Source organism: Epargyreus clarus, unplaced genomic scaffold (genome assembly GCF_041222505.1).
Source record: "Epargyreus clarus isolate Ecla_fem2 unplaced genomic scaffold, WU_Ecla_fem_2.2 ptg000012l, whole genome shotgun sequence".
Classification (NCBI taxonomy): domain Eukaryota; kingdom Metazoa; phylum Arthropoda; class Insecta; order Lepidoptera; family Hesperiidae; genus Epargyreus; species Epargyreus clarus.
This window is the reverse complement of record NW_027332220.1, coordinates 794,563-812,571: the sequence shown is the minus strand read 5'-3', so window position 1 is coordinate 812,571 and position 18,009 is coordinate 794,563. Positions and strand designations below refer to the sequence as shown.

Genomic DNA, 18,009 nt, shown 5'->3' with positions numbered 1-18,009 from the left:
TTCATTATGATTCTCTTTATTTCTTTTATACTATTTATACGTAAAAAGGTTATAATATGTAAGTATATGCCCAAGACATTCATAGATAGTGATTGCACTATTAGAATTGCATCCTTTTTAAGTTTTATAACTATCATAAAACTAAAAATATATTATTAATGGTTTACCTTTGCTTGTGAATAGTTCTAAAGTTGATAAAACCTCAGCGGTAGTGTAACGCCGTTCTTAGATCCAGGTATTTCGTGGCGATCTAGATCTTAGAGATATAATTTACACTGGGACTCGCATTTTAGTGCATTCACTAGTTATTTTTGGAAATAGGTGTTCGAGTGACATTTTCTTCGTAATTAAATATAAATATATATATAAATATAAAATATCTTTATTTATCTCTTCACAAAGCTTAGGTTCTAGGTTACAATACAAAACCTTAAGTTGTACATAATAAACTATTAATTTAGCACAAAATCCATTTTCACAAGAGATAGTTAATCTTGAAGTTTTATTGAAGGGCATGCGATTTCCTACCATGTGATGAATTATTTCAAATAATCACATAGTAGGAAATCGCATGCCAATTTCGTCGCAACTCCCGTACATATGCGTGTGGAAGAATAGTGACGTGCGTGTGCATATGCGTACAGCATAGGATGCGTGTGTGACGCGCGTGCCAATGTAAACCCGCGCGATAGGAAATATACTCTAAATAGGCTATATACTTTTTTGCACTAAAAGTCGTACACGTAGTATAGTCCGCGTAAAACTGCTAGTCCGCTCTGAATATAGAAATGAATCGCGTCGCTATATCAAATTGTATGACTACATCTGCTCGCAAAAACTTCAGAGCGGACTAGCAGTTTGGCACGAACTATAATATAATCACTGTGTTTGTACTAGTTAATCTGCAAAATAGCTCAACCGAATTTTATGCGTCTGTCAGAATTTTATGAGTCTGTCAATGTCAGTACGATAAATACGTTCTTGGTTCCAGCTCAAAATATAATACTCGTACCTACTTTTGTACCACATTTGCCACTGTTGTCGAAATTATTCACTTAACTGTAAAAAAGATCACATCACATCGAATTTCAATCTGAGTTTCGAAAAATTAGACTCCTAAAATATTCCTATAGTAAGTGTAATTTCCACCCAGATGTTGGTGTAGTCTTATCAAATTCCAAAGGATTGGGTGCCACAAATCACCCAAGCGAGCGTTCCGTGGGACCACAAACATACCGATTGCGAAACGTCGCCCCGGATTATTAATGTACCTAAAACTATTGAATTATTTGGCGTTTCCGTCTATCTACACAAATAAATATTGGTAATTGAAATGTATGCTTGTAATTTCAATATATTTGCCATTTTGCCAAGTTTAATAGGCAACCACATTTTTTTTTAATAAAACAGCTTTAAAATTTTAATAGGCAAATACATTTCTCTCAAAAACCTTTAAATATAAAACAGGAAATAAATATAAGCATTTAATAAGTCATTAAATTTGTGACATAACACAAATTTTCGTGTCGTGGGAAATCGTATAAAATTTTATAATAGCTAAACTGATTTTGACAAAACTTTCACAGCAAGGCAAGGAGTGTTTCGTAGTGTAACTTAGCTAAAATTTAAAATATCACTCTGTATAATAACTTTTATATTATAAAAAGTTTTATTTCCGTGTGCTGACAAATGAAAACAAGAAATGAAATTTGCAATTATTTTCGACGTAATAGGCACTTTAGTTTTTTGTGGAAACAATAAACTAAATTAAGTGAAGTGCACGCTCGCCTGCTCCCTCTACAGCATAAAAATGCTAACTAACAAGACGCAAGATGGTCGTGGGAGCGCGCGGGTCACGGGTTCAGAGCCGGCTTGCGACAATGTACAACGGGGACCATATTTCATGTATACGTAGGACTTATTTTTAAATTACGATTTGCCGGAGAGCTCAAAAATGTTTTTTGCGTTTGATTATACAGGACTGTATTTTATTTTTATAAATTGTAGGGGTAATTGAAGGGAGTGGTGAGTTTAATGCATAAGAAGTGACATATTTTTGTAAATAAATTTATGCTAAATTATTTTATTTTTTTTAGTACACTTTATTGACCAATAAAAACAAGTGGTACAATAGGCGGACTTAATGCTAAGTAGCAGTTTAATTTAGGTACGCTAAATTTATTTTGCTAATCAATTACTCATCATTAAGTTTAATAATTTCCGAAATATTAATTTACCGACCTCTCATATCTTTATATTATTTTATATTATCATTTAAATTTAGGAGGAAAAAAAACTATTAAACTACTAACTACTACTAACTATAAACCAACTAAAAATATAAGCAAATAAAAACCTAAAATTATAATTTAAGCACGTATGCGTAAGAAGTTTTTAAACACATTCGAAATGTTTAAATATTTTGATTAGTTAGTAACATTTATATCTCACTTGTCCTAGACTTTAAAACCGTTAAACATCAAAAGTATTTTGTTAATAATTAGTCAGTATATTAGTGTCCGCATATGCTTGTAGCATCATGGTGCTCGTACACGCAAACTAAGCGTGCAATCTGAGGATCACGAGACACCGGCGGCGATCCACAAAGGAATGTGACGAAAGATAGGGTCCACATTTACTGTACGTAAAATTCTCCTATATGCATTATTATGTTGATGATCTGCAGTAAAGTGGTCATGATTTTTAGCACACAGAGAGCCCTGGAGAGAGATTCCTGGTTAAATGAAATATCAAAATGATAATTTGGGAGTCTGTTTCGGGTCTAGGTTTTCGGGTCCTTTTTTTAATTTTGATTTTATTGGAACATTTAATATAGAAAATATATTTGTGGAACATTTAATATGGAAAATATATATTTTTTTAGGCTGCAGGTAGAACCTTTGTCCTATATGGAGCTATTTACGGAAGACCATGGGCGGAAAAAAAATTTTTATTACCATGTGGACTGCATGCTGTTTAGCTTATTCAAACTTGAAAAAAAAAGAATATTGTACGATATTAAAGTGGTTTAACAGCATCACTGATTTCTGACTAATTGCCGCAGTTTAGTGTTTTGCCTCCTAATGTGTCTGTAATGTCTAATGGTGTGTGTAAAACATAATACCATGAGGCGTTCCGACCTAGTCCTTGGGCGTAATAACGCATTTGTATTATATCTGCAATAACTAAATGTTTATTTAATGTTATAAACAATTCAAAACAATATCATTACGTCTATAAGTATAAACAAAAGATTAACTGCTTATGATATTTTAAATTAGCATTTAGGGTCCCGTGCCTTGTGCAATGATGGTGACCCCATCACAAATAGTATGCAATCTGGCGATCACGTTGCACCGGCGGCGATTTACAAAGCAATGCGACGAGATGCACCACGAGATAAGAAATAGGGGTGCCTATTATTTCGTTTTTGTTTTATTTGACGTAATTATGTTTCTGTTCGATTAAATTGTAATGTTAGAGGATTTTAAAGAGTTTATAATGCAAAGTGTATTTTTTGTTTGCCTATTAAAATAAGTCATGTTGATTATATGAATTAATAGTATTATGAATAAAATCGTACTGAAAGGCGTAATGGTATTTTAGTAAATAAGAGTTCAAATACATATCTACACATAAATATAAATAATTTACAATTTGGTAGACATCTGTAATTATATCTTAAATTACCTAACTCTAAAATTAATCCAGGCCTTTTTTAAAAAAAGGCCTAATAATGATGTAGATACTTATTAATTGACAAATTAGTGGGTTAGTAACTCAAAGTAACTTTAATAATAAAATTTAAAAATATTAATTGTGTTGATCAGTGCCAACCCTATTAACGGCGTCTGATCTAGCACTGTTTACTAGTTAACACAACTTGCTAATTTATTGTTATGCCTCATTGTTATTGATGAATATGTAGATAATCTAGTGAATTATGAATCGTGTAAGCATTAGTATGTATTCTAGCGGGCACAACGTGTTTTATAAAACTGAGGCAATAAACAAGTCGAACTCATGTTAAGTGAAGGTGGAAGAACCCTTTGTGGTTCGACTCCGGCGGCACCACCGCCACACCTATTTCTACCTAATAACAGCAGAGTTAGGCGCTGTTGTGTCCCGGTTTGAAGGGTGTGGTAAAGGAGACATACTTTTCCTAGGCGTTCCAGCTTAGAACTCAGATATAGCAACGTATCTGAGGCCGAACTCAGGCAGGACCCTAATCTTATCGGAGGTTGTTTATAGGCAACAGAAGCTAACGACAAACAGAAAAAAAACTTCTATCTTCAAACAAAACAGAAATAGATGTGCCTATAACCATCGGAAGGCAACGGTTAGATCTTCTTAACTAAAAAAATCTTTTATTACTTGAACGACTTAGGTACATAGCTCTGTAAACGCTTGAGATTAGAAAACGAGACGAACATTTCTTCAGAAATAAAGTGAATAGTGTAGTACAGATTCAGTAATCGGTGCTGTCTAGTTTATATTTTCTAAGAATATCAGCTGTCGGGAAGAGAATGAGCATTGTGATAAAAAATGCTATTTGAAATTATAACAATGAACAAACTCTATGAATGAATTTTACGAACAAACATATTGTTTGTTAAAATATCTTGATGCATTCTTTCTTTCATTTTAAATATTTCTATTTCAATCTTTTATAAATATTAAAAGATACAATAAAATTATTAACTTTAATATTTAGTTTCTATTAAAATATAGAAAACATTTATAAGAAAATAATTTCCATGTTCACTTATATAATGTAAGTCGTAAGATAATATTAAAATGGTTTTCAATATGAAACCGTGAAGATACAAACGTTTTCATCTTCAAAGAAAGGTCAATGATCTATTCATTTGCAGACTGATAAGTTGAAATTATTCCAATATTTCGCTGAGACTCTCGCTGCGATGGTGGTGTAATGGTCAGCATAGTTGCCTTCCAAGCAGTTGATCCGGGTTCGATTCCCGGCCATCGCACATTTTGCAGTTTATTTTTTTAAATTATTTATATTGTTTTCTTTATTCGTAAAATAATATCTTTTTTATATTAATGAATATAATTATTTAAAAAAAATATTGGAAGCAAGAACACAAAATAAAATAGAAAACGAAAGTCGAAGGCAATATAAATATTAATTAATAAATGTTTATTTTATATATGTTTATATGTAGGTATTATAAATTTTAATTTAATAAATTTCTCTGTCATATTATAAAGCTGCAACTAGGTGGCGCTATTTTGTATGAAAAATATTACTAACTAAATAAAATTAAATATTTTTATTGTTTACCTATAATTTCAATACATTACATTAATTTTGCGTATTTTAAGTATCGAAATGTTTTCAGAATTTCAATATTTCTATTAAATAATACAGATTTTAAAAACATTAAGCATAGCACAAGCATTAGTCACGAAAATCTATAAAAAAATACCACCGACAAGGAAGTATAAATACTAACATAATTGTGCGATGAAAGGATAATTGCATTTACTGCCATTGGATGATAAGTTAATGCAAATTGGCGTGACGTGAGCGTGAAATCGAAAACCCATTAAATGGGTTCTGTGTGGTTACGGATTCATTTTGGATTCGCTACGTCTGTGTTCAACATGCAATAAAAATTGCTAGAATGCCTAGGTTAGGTCAAGTTTTGTTTTAATGAATGAATATATATGCGAGCCCCATGAGCCCCATGTCATAGTCCTGAGGTATTCCCTCAGGACTATGACATGGGGCTCTTCAAGAGGGGTGTAAAAAGAGCTCTCCTTCAAAGCCGGCGATGCATTGGCGACTCCTCTGGTGTTGCAAATGTCCATAGGCGACGGTGACTGCTTTCCATCAGGCAGCCCGTCTGCCTTATCGTTAGGTTACATATAAAAAAAAATAATATATATATATATTTTAATTGGTAATAAAAGTTGTAAGAAGACTGTTATTCATTGAAAATTTCAGCAAAATATTTTATATATAAAATTCTCGTGTCACAATGTTAGTTACCGTACTCCTCCGAAACGGCTTCACCAAATTTTATATGCATATTCAGTAAGTCTGAGAATCGGCTACTATCCATTTTTCATACCCCTAAGTGATAAGGGTTGTTCAACATTTTTTTATTTATATGGCAACACTACGTTTGCCGGGTCAGCTAGTACATTATAAATATGAGTAACAAAGAAGTTGCTACGTTTATATTTAGAAACAAATAAGTATTTCTTTTTACAACTTGCTACGTCTGGAGACTAACGCCTGGAAACCTGGAACGCCTTCTGTTGCTGCTTTATGTCTCTTAAACCATACTACCAGTTACTATCCGTACTGCTTGTTATTGAAGACTAACTTGGAACGCCTTGTGTTTCTGCCTTACATTTAAACCAGTTATAAGGTAGAAATTGACGTGACCTGGAACTACAAAGGGTTCTATCACTAATATACTATTTTAAGAGCCCTTTTATATGTAGGCAAAAATAAAGATATTTATTTCAACACGTGTTCTTTCCCGAGGGTGTAATCACCCCTTTCTAATTAAGTTTGCAACGTGACTATAATTGAATGCTGGGAAATTCCGGGGAATTCCTATGACTGTGTTTGATGGGAATCAAATTATGATTTAAATAAGTAATGATTATTTTATTTAATTACTGAAAATGAAGTAGAAAGATTGCTAATTATTCTTTTTCAAAATGAGGGAGAGACATGTATATTACATGAAATCAAATGTTGTTAACGTTTGTGTAATATAATTTTATACGTAACGAGATTTTGCCCGCGGCTTCGCTCGCGTTACGAAGTAATATTTTCATCCCCTATTTTATCCCCTTGGGGGTAGAATTGATCAAAATCCTTTCTTAGCGGATGCTTACGTCATAACATGTACCTGCATGCCAAATGTCAGCCCAATCCGTCCAGTGGTTTGGGCTGTGCGTTGATAGATCACTATGTCAGTCAGTCACCTTTGAGTTATATATATTTAGATATTATACAATATGGTATTTACAATTATAACACCGTTTTAAGGCCTTTTTCCTATCACGCGGGCTTCCACACGCGTGCGGTTATGGTTTACATGCGTGCTAACACTGTTAAATACATCCTATCTCTTCATAGAAACCTTTCCTCTCATTTAACACTCACGCGAGATTCGGAGAGATTGCGGCGGGTTCATTCACGCATGCAAGTGAGTCTTACACGCGTGACAAAGGCCCTAAACTCTGATTCATATATCAATGTTTGTTAATTATTCAGTATTCAAAACATTTAGGTATTCTAAGGTGCAAAGAGACCTTACTTAAAACTTAGTTCTAGCCTCTGTTTCGTGTCTCGAAGCTTAGCGATTATAACTGAGCATCGAACCCAGAATACATTTGTCGTTAATTAAAGTTTAACCTTACATTAATTTGTGTTAAATCTGAGCTCATTACGCCAATCAACAGTAATTAGCGGCGCAGATGGTAGAGATATCTCTATAAGGTATCACAGCTGTTTACTCTACCCCCTTTTATTGACTTTTCGTCGCCACTGCCTGTTGCTAATTGAAATATAATTAGTGACTAAGTTAAATCCACAATGCTAGATAATATAGGAGATAATTTTATAATGTAGGAGTTACTAGCAGACTAGCACACAGTCCACCTGATGGTAAGTTGCTACTGCCGTCTTTGTGGACAAAATCCGGAGGCAACACCGTCACACCTATTGGTAGAGTTAAGCGCTTCGGCGTTCTGCTTTGAAGGCTGTGTTAAGACTTAGATACTTATCCGAGGCGTTCTAATTTAGTCTTCAGGGGTAGCAACGCATCGGTGATAAACTTCAGGGAGGACTTTAATTCTATCTAGTGTCGATGTTCATGTCAGTCGCTTACTCAGAAGGACTGCATACTCGTTTGCTTTAGTATTATAAAACCCTTTTTCTTTTTTATAATATAGGAGTAGCAGACGAGCATGCAGTCCACCTGATGGTAAGTGGCTACTGCCGCCCATGGACATCTGTAATCAACCCCAGATAGGATTAGATATACCTACCTGAGGTCGGCCACAGATGCGCTCCTACCCCTGAGGACTAAGCTGGAATGCCTCGGAAAAGTATGTCTCCCTTACCACACCCTTCAAAACGGAACATAGCAGCGCTTAACACTGATGTTATTAGGCATAAATAGGTGTGGTGGTGGTGCCGTCGGAGTCGAACCACAAAGGGTTCTACCACCTTTACCTACCTACCTACTTCCATGAATGTAAGTACTGTGCACACACCCTTACATGCCAGTACGGCACAGTGTGACTCGCGTGGAATGTGCAAGGTGAACAGTAGCCGTAAATAATTTCCTACTCTGTAAAATTGTAAAATTTAGATGCAATTACTGTGACAGGTAGGGTTGCCACTTGGTTTTGTGAATTTCTTTTTTTTTATATTTTTTTACTAGCGAATTAGTTTTTAAAATTGTATTCATTGCAGTAGCAAACGTATAAGTAGGCCTTCTGATGGTAGATATCCTCCATGTATGTGCTATCAACTCCAAAAAAATAATCTGTAAGGTCTGCCGCAGATTGTTTTTATTTTTTTTTAACCCTGATAACTACGTTGAAACCTCTCGCTCGTATTTATTTTACCCTGTAGGTGTATCTCCCTTATTTCCTTTAAAGTAGGAAATAGCAGCGTTTCACTCACTTAGTTTAACTAACTTAATTGTTATAGGACAGAAAAAAAACTAAGATTTTTGCTATCTTTGATTGATTGTAACTAATTTGTTCCGGTTTTTATTTTTAACTAGCTAACGGGGCATACTTTGTACCGCCTCAAAATCTATTTATCAAATTTATTTCATATAAAATATAGCCTATGTTACTCGTAGATAATGTAGCTTTCGAATGGTGAAAGAATTTTTAAAATCGGTCCAATAGTTTTTGAGCCTATTCATTACAACTAAACAAACAAACAAAGTTTTCCTCTTTATAATATTAGTGTAGATAATGATTTGTGCAAAATAGTCAGCTATAAGGTACCAAGATTCTACTGCTTTTCTAAAAATAGTATAACTTTTTTATAGGTACTTATTGCAACTCACAACGATATTATTCAGACGAATTACTCAAAGATTCTAGCATTTGAGCATCATGTTTAAGTCTAGTGTCGCTACAGTAACCCTATCGCCACGTGACAGGGAAATATAATTAAAAGGGCTGTCCAGGCGCCATATAAGGGCTGCAGGGCGCCCCGACCAGCTGAGGTCAGACGCAAGGCTGCCACTCACGGGGTGACTGACCTTAACGAAATACTAACTTTATTAATACTTACAGGGTTGGATTCTTAATGAGTGATGTTAATTAAATTTATGAAAATGAAACTTTTAATTCTTCAGTTCTCATAAATTTGAAAACGCATAAAATAATTCAGTCTAGATTTTTTTGTAGTCAGACGTTTACGAAGATTGTTTTATATCGAATATTTTTATTCGCGAAAAAATAAGACCGTGTAGGTAATTGCAATGTTTTCTATTTTAGCCCTACATTTGTTCCAAAGCTTAATAGATGTTTTTAATAATTATTTCGACATTCATAGGATTTTTAGTGGACGTACACAAAGATACGAAGACAATACATTAAGACTAAGGCCTAGAACAGAAATCTTAAATACTCCTTACTTTGCCTCGTTTCGAACCTGGATCTCTACCCGACGAACACCATTGTCCATTGCGCCACCATTATAAACAGATGATTGACTTCTAAGGTCATATAAACATAATTTATAACAGATATAAATCTCAACTAAACGTCCTTAGCGTTAGAGATCAACCATATATGTCATAACAAAGTCAGAAATCATCCTGATGACTGCTATCAACTTGAACTTTATAAATGGACTCTATATAAGGCCCGTTATAGGATTTGCTACATGAACTATGCATGAGAAAATCGTATGTTTGTATGAAATGTACGAGTATGTATGTATGAAAGTTTATGTATGTATATCTCATTCATTGGCATGCTCTGCAGCCCAAACGCCTTGATGGATTCTAATATACGACATGTCGTTGGAATAAACTAAAATTCTAAATTGCTCGTCTGTCTGTCTGTCTGTCCGTCAGTCCGTCTGTTGCATTCTCTATGAATGTACCAATTACGTTGAAGTTTTCACATGAATTTATGTAACTCAAATAAATGTGTGACATAAATAAATTTAATTTTGAATATAGGTGTTGCATTTAAGGAACCAATTTAGAACTTTTTTTAAGTTGCGTTGGGTGACATATGTAATGAAAGGTCTTGTTATGACTATCGTTAATATATTTAGCTACATGAACTATGCATGAGAAAATCGTATGCGATTTTTTTCGCGTCCGTCCCTGCAAAGTACTATTACTACTTGTCCGTCTGTATTTCTGGCTGGTTGTCTGTCTTTCTGTCTGGCTGTGCGTCTTTCTGTCTGTTTTTCTGCGACTGCGAATTTGTTTGGAATCTACTTGTTTAAGTTGAAATGTGGTATCAAAATAGGTATTTCTGTGATCTACACAGATGAGTAGCATAAATAAATTTATTTCGCGTAAAATCTGCGACACTAGATAATCTTGTGCGATCGTTCATGTTTTCTTATATCCAAATGATTTGTCTGTCTGTTCGTCTGTCACTATCAATTTGCTTCGAATTTACGTGGCACTAATACAAATGTGGACAAATTTGGACAAAGTGGACTGAATGAAATTTGATGCATATGAGTATGTATGTATGTATGTTCCATATGAGTGTAACTTTCCAATAGGCAAGTTACGAAGTGGTAGAGCGTAGCAATTTCGATTGGTTAATACGAATTATAGCACAATTTTTCTATAGGTTGGGGGAATTATATTATCTTCTAAAGGGTACGTGTGAAAGGAGTCACGGAAACTCGTAAGACCATAATAACGATAATATCTTTTTAATTCAGTTAGCGGCGATTTAATAAACTGTTATTCTTTATTTCCTGGTAACTTTATTATGACTTATGACGACTTGTGGCGCCTTATAGCGACTTATATGATGGCCGATGTTATCAATCTATGACTGTTCCTAGAATTTTAAATTCGTAACGGTTATTTGTAACGGTCTTGTTATTTTATTTGTTTAATGCGAGATTCGTGTGCGTTTTTCTAATTTTGAGGTCGATACACAAAAAGCGAAATTTTTTGTGCTTCTGACGTTACCGATTTTGACGTCGTTTTTTAAAAAAAGGTATAGTTTTGACAATATGGTGATTTTGATACTTAAAATTGGTATAGGGACATGCTTGCCTGAGGAGCAATGAACAGAAACTTGTATTAATATTTCTCTTTGTACAACGATCATGCTGTCTACCTTATGGTAAGTAGTTACCGCTGAAGTAGTGCCTATGGACTTCTATAAGTTTTATATGGAACATGGAACTTACCTGAAGTTGATCACAGATGCATCGCCACTATTTAGGTCTGAGATAACTTTCTCATATGTAAGTTATCCGGTACCCACACCTTTCCACCGAAATTCTAGAGATTCTTCCACCTTTCAGTAGTTACTTATGAAGTACCTACTTCTACTTAGACGTCAGATACTGCCTTATATGGTATCAGCAATAGTTCATTGATAACAAATGAAACTAACTACCGGGCTACATATCATCAACAATTATTGGTTAGTTCTAATAAAAAGCAATAGATCAACAATAAACACAATAAACACCTTATTACGTATTACAACACTTGATAATAATTGCTAAGTGTATAAGTATTTACGACTACGTTTTATTTGCGTCTATCAGATTATAATCACTATGATTTATTGAGTGTCGAACGATATAATAGGCGATTCATTGCGTATTACAGACAATGAGGGTTTGAGCAATGCCTCTTGGGGCCGCTGGATGAACTTGATTCAAAGGTCCTTGTAAAAATTCTTTAGGGCTATAGTAAGGCCATATTGAGCTGGATTAGACTTCTATCTCCAATTGTGAAAGGTTGGTACCAACTAGAGTATCCGCCACGATTGTGAATTATTTAACACAAATATAATCACACTGTAAATAACGAACGTTAAGTAGCTAGTTATAAGCTAATATGTGTTATGTTTTATATGTCACATAATGTCACAATTTGTTCCATATTTTGAGTATTGTAATCCCTATAACTGTGCTTTCATATAACATAATTGATGTATTATATAACATGAAAGATATATTGGTGATAACCAAATTTGAATTTTATGATCAAACCTTGTTAAGCTTGCTTCAATAATGTGCAAAAAAAATTTTTTTTTGAGAGATATAGTAAATTTTAAATCATATAAATATTTGCTTACAATCCATTTTATATCCTATCTCTGAGAATGGGTCTCTATGCATAACTAAGCAAGCAATACTCTATCTCCTATCATTTGTATGAATAACGAAATACACATCAAAAATGAGTAATTGTAATTCACAGCTGTTTTTCATACAGATATCCTTACGACCTACACATGAGTAGGTCATGAAGTTAAGTAATTTCCTCGATCTGTTATCACCGTTTAATCAGGCGCCAATGGCATCGTGGCGCCGCTTGGCACTCAAACCGCAAGTGCATCCGTAACTCGTAAGCATTCTTCCTTACTGTCAATTTAATGTCTTGTGTCTGACTGCGATGGGTAAGCGATAGGCGATTCTGAAGCGAGGGATGAACAAGGAAGGATATGTGTTACGTGGTATGTCTTGATTGATTGGTCAAGGTGCTCAATTCGGGTACTCTTGACTGATTTGTGATGATTTAGATGACTATTGCTTTTGTGTGTTATATATACTTGTCGATGTGTGTGTCAACATCGTACTACTTTGAATAATCGTGCATCGGTTCTTCATCTTATCTTGATCTAATCCAAATTTAATCATGATTTGTTTTCGATGACTATTCGTTATCAAGTAACCTATTTGTCTCTGTGGCCTGTGCTGTCACAATACATATTTTATATAGATCCTTAATCTTAGACTTATTTATTTTATTCTAATACGAGTAATATACTTGAGCATCTTTCTAAATATGTATTATTTTATATTGCAACCCAAAGAAATGCCTTTGAGTTTATGATTATTTAATTATAATATTATTGATAATTCTTTATTTAATTATAAATAAATAATTATGATTATGATTATGATGATTAAATAATCAACTCTTACCTGTGATATCAGCGACGGAGCTTACCTGTGATATACATGACCGCCAAGCACTTTGAAAATCAACTGCAAATTGGGAAATAATGTTATTTTATCGCTTACCGTTCTCGATGTAACCGTGGCCTTATTAAATTCATTTTGTTTATCATTTGCCAGGGTTACTTGACGTGTCTTAAATTGAGCTGTCGTAGGAAGGTTTCTGTTGAGGAAATTGGTTAAATACCATTTTATACTGACAAATTGGGGTTTCGGTAACCTTTGGTTAATAAACTTTATTTGCTTATTGTTGTACTAAGTACTCTTGGATAAAGAATAATTTTATTTTTAACGATATATTCGGGTTGAATTGTTTTTCATGGGACGGATTTTTAGCAATTATTTATATTACTGTTTGCATATATATGATTAAGACAAACAATTGCATTGATTTAAACTATATTTAACACTTAAACATTTAACAAGCAGTCTCTCGCGATTTCATCCAAATTTGAAAATGTAAGTACTCTGAAAGTTTCATGGGTTTTAATTTTTCACGCGGTACCCAAATTATTCTTCTAAAATAAAAATAGCCTATGTTACAGCTCATATTATTAAAATCCAGCGAGTCTTGTTAAAATCGGTGCAGCCGTTTCGTAGATTAGCCGAAGCAAACAGACAGACAATTTTTATTTATTTGTTGTACATGTACATTGTTATATGCAACTAGTAGACAGCTGTTATTATAATTTTATAGATACATACTTAAATTTTATTTATTTATATAGAATAAGTATAGATATTTTTACAAAAAAAAATAAGAATGTTGTTATAACAATAAATAACCCAGAAATTTCATTTTTTTTAATGTTCCATACTATTTAATAACTGAAAAATATTTACAATTATAATTAAACTTACAGAAAATTAAAAGAAATAAATTAAACTATAAATATAAAACAACTTATTTATTAGAAATTTCATTAAAACATGAACGCTATATGTTTCAAATATAGGTTTAAACTCGAGTAAATACTAATAGGTAACTCTGGGGTCGAGTTTAAACGGTATAACCCATGTGGTTGCAATTACACGCACAAACAATACAGTCGTCTCGAAAACAGGAAACTGTGGCATGACGCATGGCTCAATGAATTAACTGTTACTGTTAGAGCTGGTTTGTTATATAGGCTCAGAGTAGATGACTTTTAAAATAATAAAATTTAGGTTATAGTTCTGTGGGCCAAGGGGACGTTAGTGGAATAGTGTCTCCTCTCAGAATGAGAAGGAATTAGCCTTTAGGAGTAGCCGACTTTACTAGAATCATGTGTTCTCATAAAATCAGAATTAAATCCTTACTAATATTATAAATCAGAATCTAACTCTGTCTGTCTGGTTGTCTCTTCTTCACGCCTAAACCACTGAACCGATTTTAATGAAATTTTGTACAAATATAGTCTGAGACCCGAGAAAAGACATAGGATAGTTTTTATCCCGGAATTCCCACGGGAACTAGGTATGACGATCTAAGATCGATTAATCGGAGAATCGATCTTTTGGACCCAAAAAATCGATTATTTTAATCGATATTAGTAAGGAATGAATCGTAAACTATGCATTGATGCAAGTGATGATCTTTAGAAAAGTTGAAGGTATCTACAAATTTACAGTTTTATGTATGTTAGTGTGTTATATTATTTTCTTTTAAACGCGGGCGAAGCCGCGGGCAAAACCTAGTAAGTTATAAATTAACACTAAACTTTGCGATCGTGTTTTTCTTACAATTGTTAGGGAATATGGCCACCAGACTTGCCAAGTGCGGTTTGGTGGTTAAAAACCTCTTCTTCTTTTAATTTGAAAAAAATCTTTTCTCTTTACCTTTTGTACACAACTAATTAGTCAACAAGATTTGAACCCCGGACTTCAAATATACAACTTTAGCTTAAAGTCTACAATAAAATGAATCATAAGTTTTTTAACTTAATTAATGGAGACTTGTCGCCAATTCCAAAACCGATCAATAACATGTCGTTTGGGAATGCAATGCAACGTCGGGGTGAACGACCGTTCTTGTCCGAAACTGAGAGGGAAAGATCTTCGGCACTTGTTCAAGGTCACGTTTTACTTTCAATTGACTCTTTCGTGTGATTCGTGTGTGATGTTAAGAATAACAGTACTTAATGACGCAATGAAGTATGCTGTCCACCTGATTTTAAGTGCACAATGCTAAGTTTTTATATATAATATAGGAGTAGCAGACGAGCATCCAGTCCACGTGATGGTAATTGGCTACTGTCGTCCATGGACATCTGTAATCAATCCCAGATTAGATTACTTTCCTACTTGAGGTCGGCCACAGATGTGCCGCTACCCCTGAAGACTGAGGTATAATGCCTGGGAATAGTATGTCTCCCTTACCACTCTCGTTCAACCAGAATACAGCAGTGCTTAACACTGTTGTTATTAGGTAGAATAGGGTCGGCGGTGGTGCCACCACAGAGGGTTCGAACACCTTAAAAGTTTATGTAATTTTGTTAGCAATTACGCATATCACAGAACATATAAGAGTAATAGCAAAATTTTGATACTCCTGCTTGTAAATACAAGTCTGTATTCTCACAGGGCTCAAGACTAAGTTGGAACGTTTCGTGTGAATTAACCTTATCGTACCCTTCAATCTATATAATGTCGGAAACACCATGTACTTATGTGGGCATGAATATAAAAAAATATATATCAACTTTCTAAAAACTTTTGCCTTCATTGATCTTCAAAACCTGATCATTATGTCGCAACATCCGAATCACTAATTATAATTAACACTCCGTTCTGATTTAATTAGATAAGGTATATGTCGAAGGTGAATAAAAAAACTTGTATAGATGCGCGTATGATTCGTATCTTTCATATGCTTCTACATGTATATTTTAGAAGTTGACGACCCGCGTGGTGGAGCGGTCACCATACCGGTCTGACACACAAAGGGTTCCGGGTACGATTCCCGGCCAGACAGATATCTGAATGATGAATTTAGATATCTGTTCAGGGTCTGGGTGTTTGTATATTTGTCTTTGTGTGTGTTCGTGGCACCCACGATACAAGGAATCCTAGTGTGGGGCTGTGAGTGTAAAAAGTGTTTAGGTAGTAAACGCAACATCACCTGTTCCACCTGATAGTCATTGGTTTCTGACTATAGAAGTCATAAGTAATCGGCCTCATATAATATTCGAGTCCTACTGAGCTTTGCCCTAGATGTATCGTTACAGGACTAATTTTATATGCCCCGTTACAAATTTAATTATTATGGTGTGGCAACTTCCCGCTACTCGTCAAGATAGCGACTGAAGTATTCTAAATCACGCTATCGAAGTTTTCTCAATATCTTGCATATATACAAGTTCCGAACTGAGACTGAGTCGGAGCACGGCCGCTCCCCGGGCATGATCCCCTAGGAAACGAGTATGCAGTCCACCGGCAGATGATAAGCGGCTACTCATGGACGTCTTTAATCAATACTAAATAAGATTAAAGCCTTACGAAGTCAGCAACAGATGCGTCGCTACATGTTAGGACTAAGTTGAAACGCCTCTGATAAGAGTATACGATATATATTTGTTATCGCACTCTTTAAATGAGAACACACAAGCCCTTAACGCCGCTGTTATATAAAATAGTTGAAGTAATTGTGCCTCTGTATTCGAACTGAGAAGGGTTCAGCTACCAAGAAAATATTAATAAATTTTGAAGCATCTGTCTGTAGCTTCAAAAATATATCCGACGAAATGAAGAACGTTACTAGGAAAGTCAGTTAAAAATAACTGCTATTTCATAATTTTTCAGAGATGTCACGTATTGGAAAACATACATTTTTAAATATTTTTCAAGTATATTAACACGATAAATACGTCATTTTAATAATAGTAGTGGTTTCAAGCGTACGAATGTCTGTTTGGTACGCCCTGCATCCCAAAGGGATTGACGAATTTTAATATATGAGATGTCGTTGGATTCGTCTCAACTGTGGGAGTTATACCGGCTATATTTTTTAGCAGTCGGGTTTTTTTTTTGTAATAATTCTAGTATATTGAGGTGTTGCAATCAGCATCAGATTAGACAATAATATCATATTTATGTATAACGTCGAATTTGACTATAATTAGTCAATTAGTCAATGCAATCGTTGAAGTAATTACCAAGTAAATGTAATCTTGTCTACCAAAGATTTCAATCTTGTTTCATTTGTCAATATCTAGTAGGCAGAAATTGTCACATTTTGATCTTCGGTAGGAAAAACATTGGATAGATAGATTATCAATAACGGACATAAGCAGTTAATAGTTGCAAGACTTGGCACATAATAGTCGCATAGTAACGTACTAAAAAGTTTGTAACAATAGCAGTTTTTTTTAACACATGCCCACATGCTCATGACATCATACGTCTACTGGGACATATACATGATAATATATTATAACTAGCTGACCCGGCAAACGTTGTGTTGTCATATAAATAAAAAAATGTTAAGGGTGAACAACCTTTATCACTTAGGGGTATGAAAAATAGATAGTAGCCGATTCTCAGACCTACTGAATATGCATATAAAATTTGGTGAAAATCGGTAAAGCCGTCTTGGAGGAGTACAGTAACTAACATTGTGACACGAGAATTTTATATATTAAAATGATTTTTATATGATGACATTTTGTAATCAAATTGTAGAATCCTTGATATACTTGAACTATTAAAATAAATGAGTCATTTCGTTTCTTTAATAGTAGAAATAGGCGCTCTGTTTGTCTATGTGTAACAACTATTTATATAAAATATATAACCGTAGAAAAAAAGAAATTTATAAGTAATATAAATTT

At 34.1% G+C, this 18,009-nt stretch overlaps 1 protein-coding gene and 1 non-coding gene across 2 annotated transcripts in view; both read left to right on the top strand.

Annotated features, from left to right (window-relative positions):
• pigs (GAS2-like protein pickled eggs) overlaps positions 1-18,009 on the top strand; it is a 107,109-nt gene that overhangs the window by 58,780 nt on the left and 30,320 nt on the right. The gene's annotated exons all lie outside the window — the stretch shown is intronic.
• On the top strand, positions 4,920-4,991 carry TRNAG-UCC (transfer RNA glycine (anticodon UCC)). Its single transcript has one exon. It is a non-coding gene; the product is annotated as a tRNA-Gly (tRNA).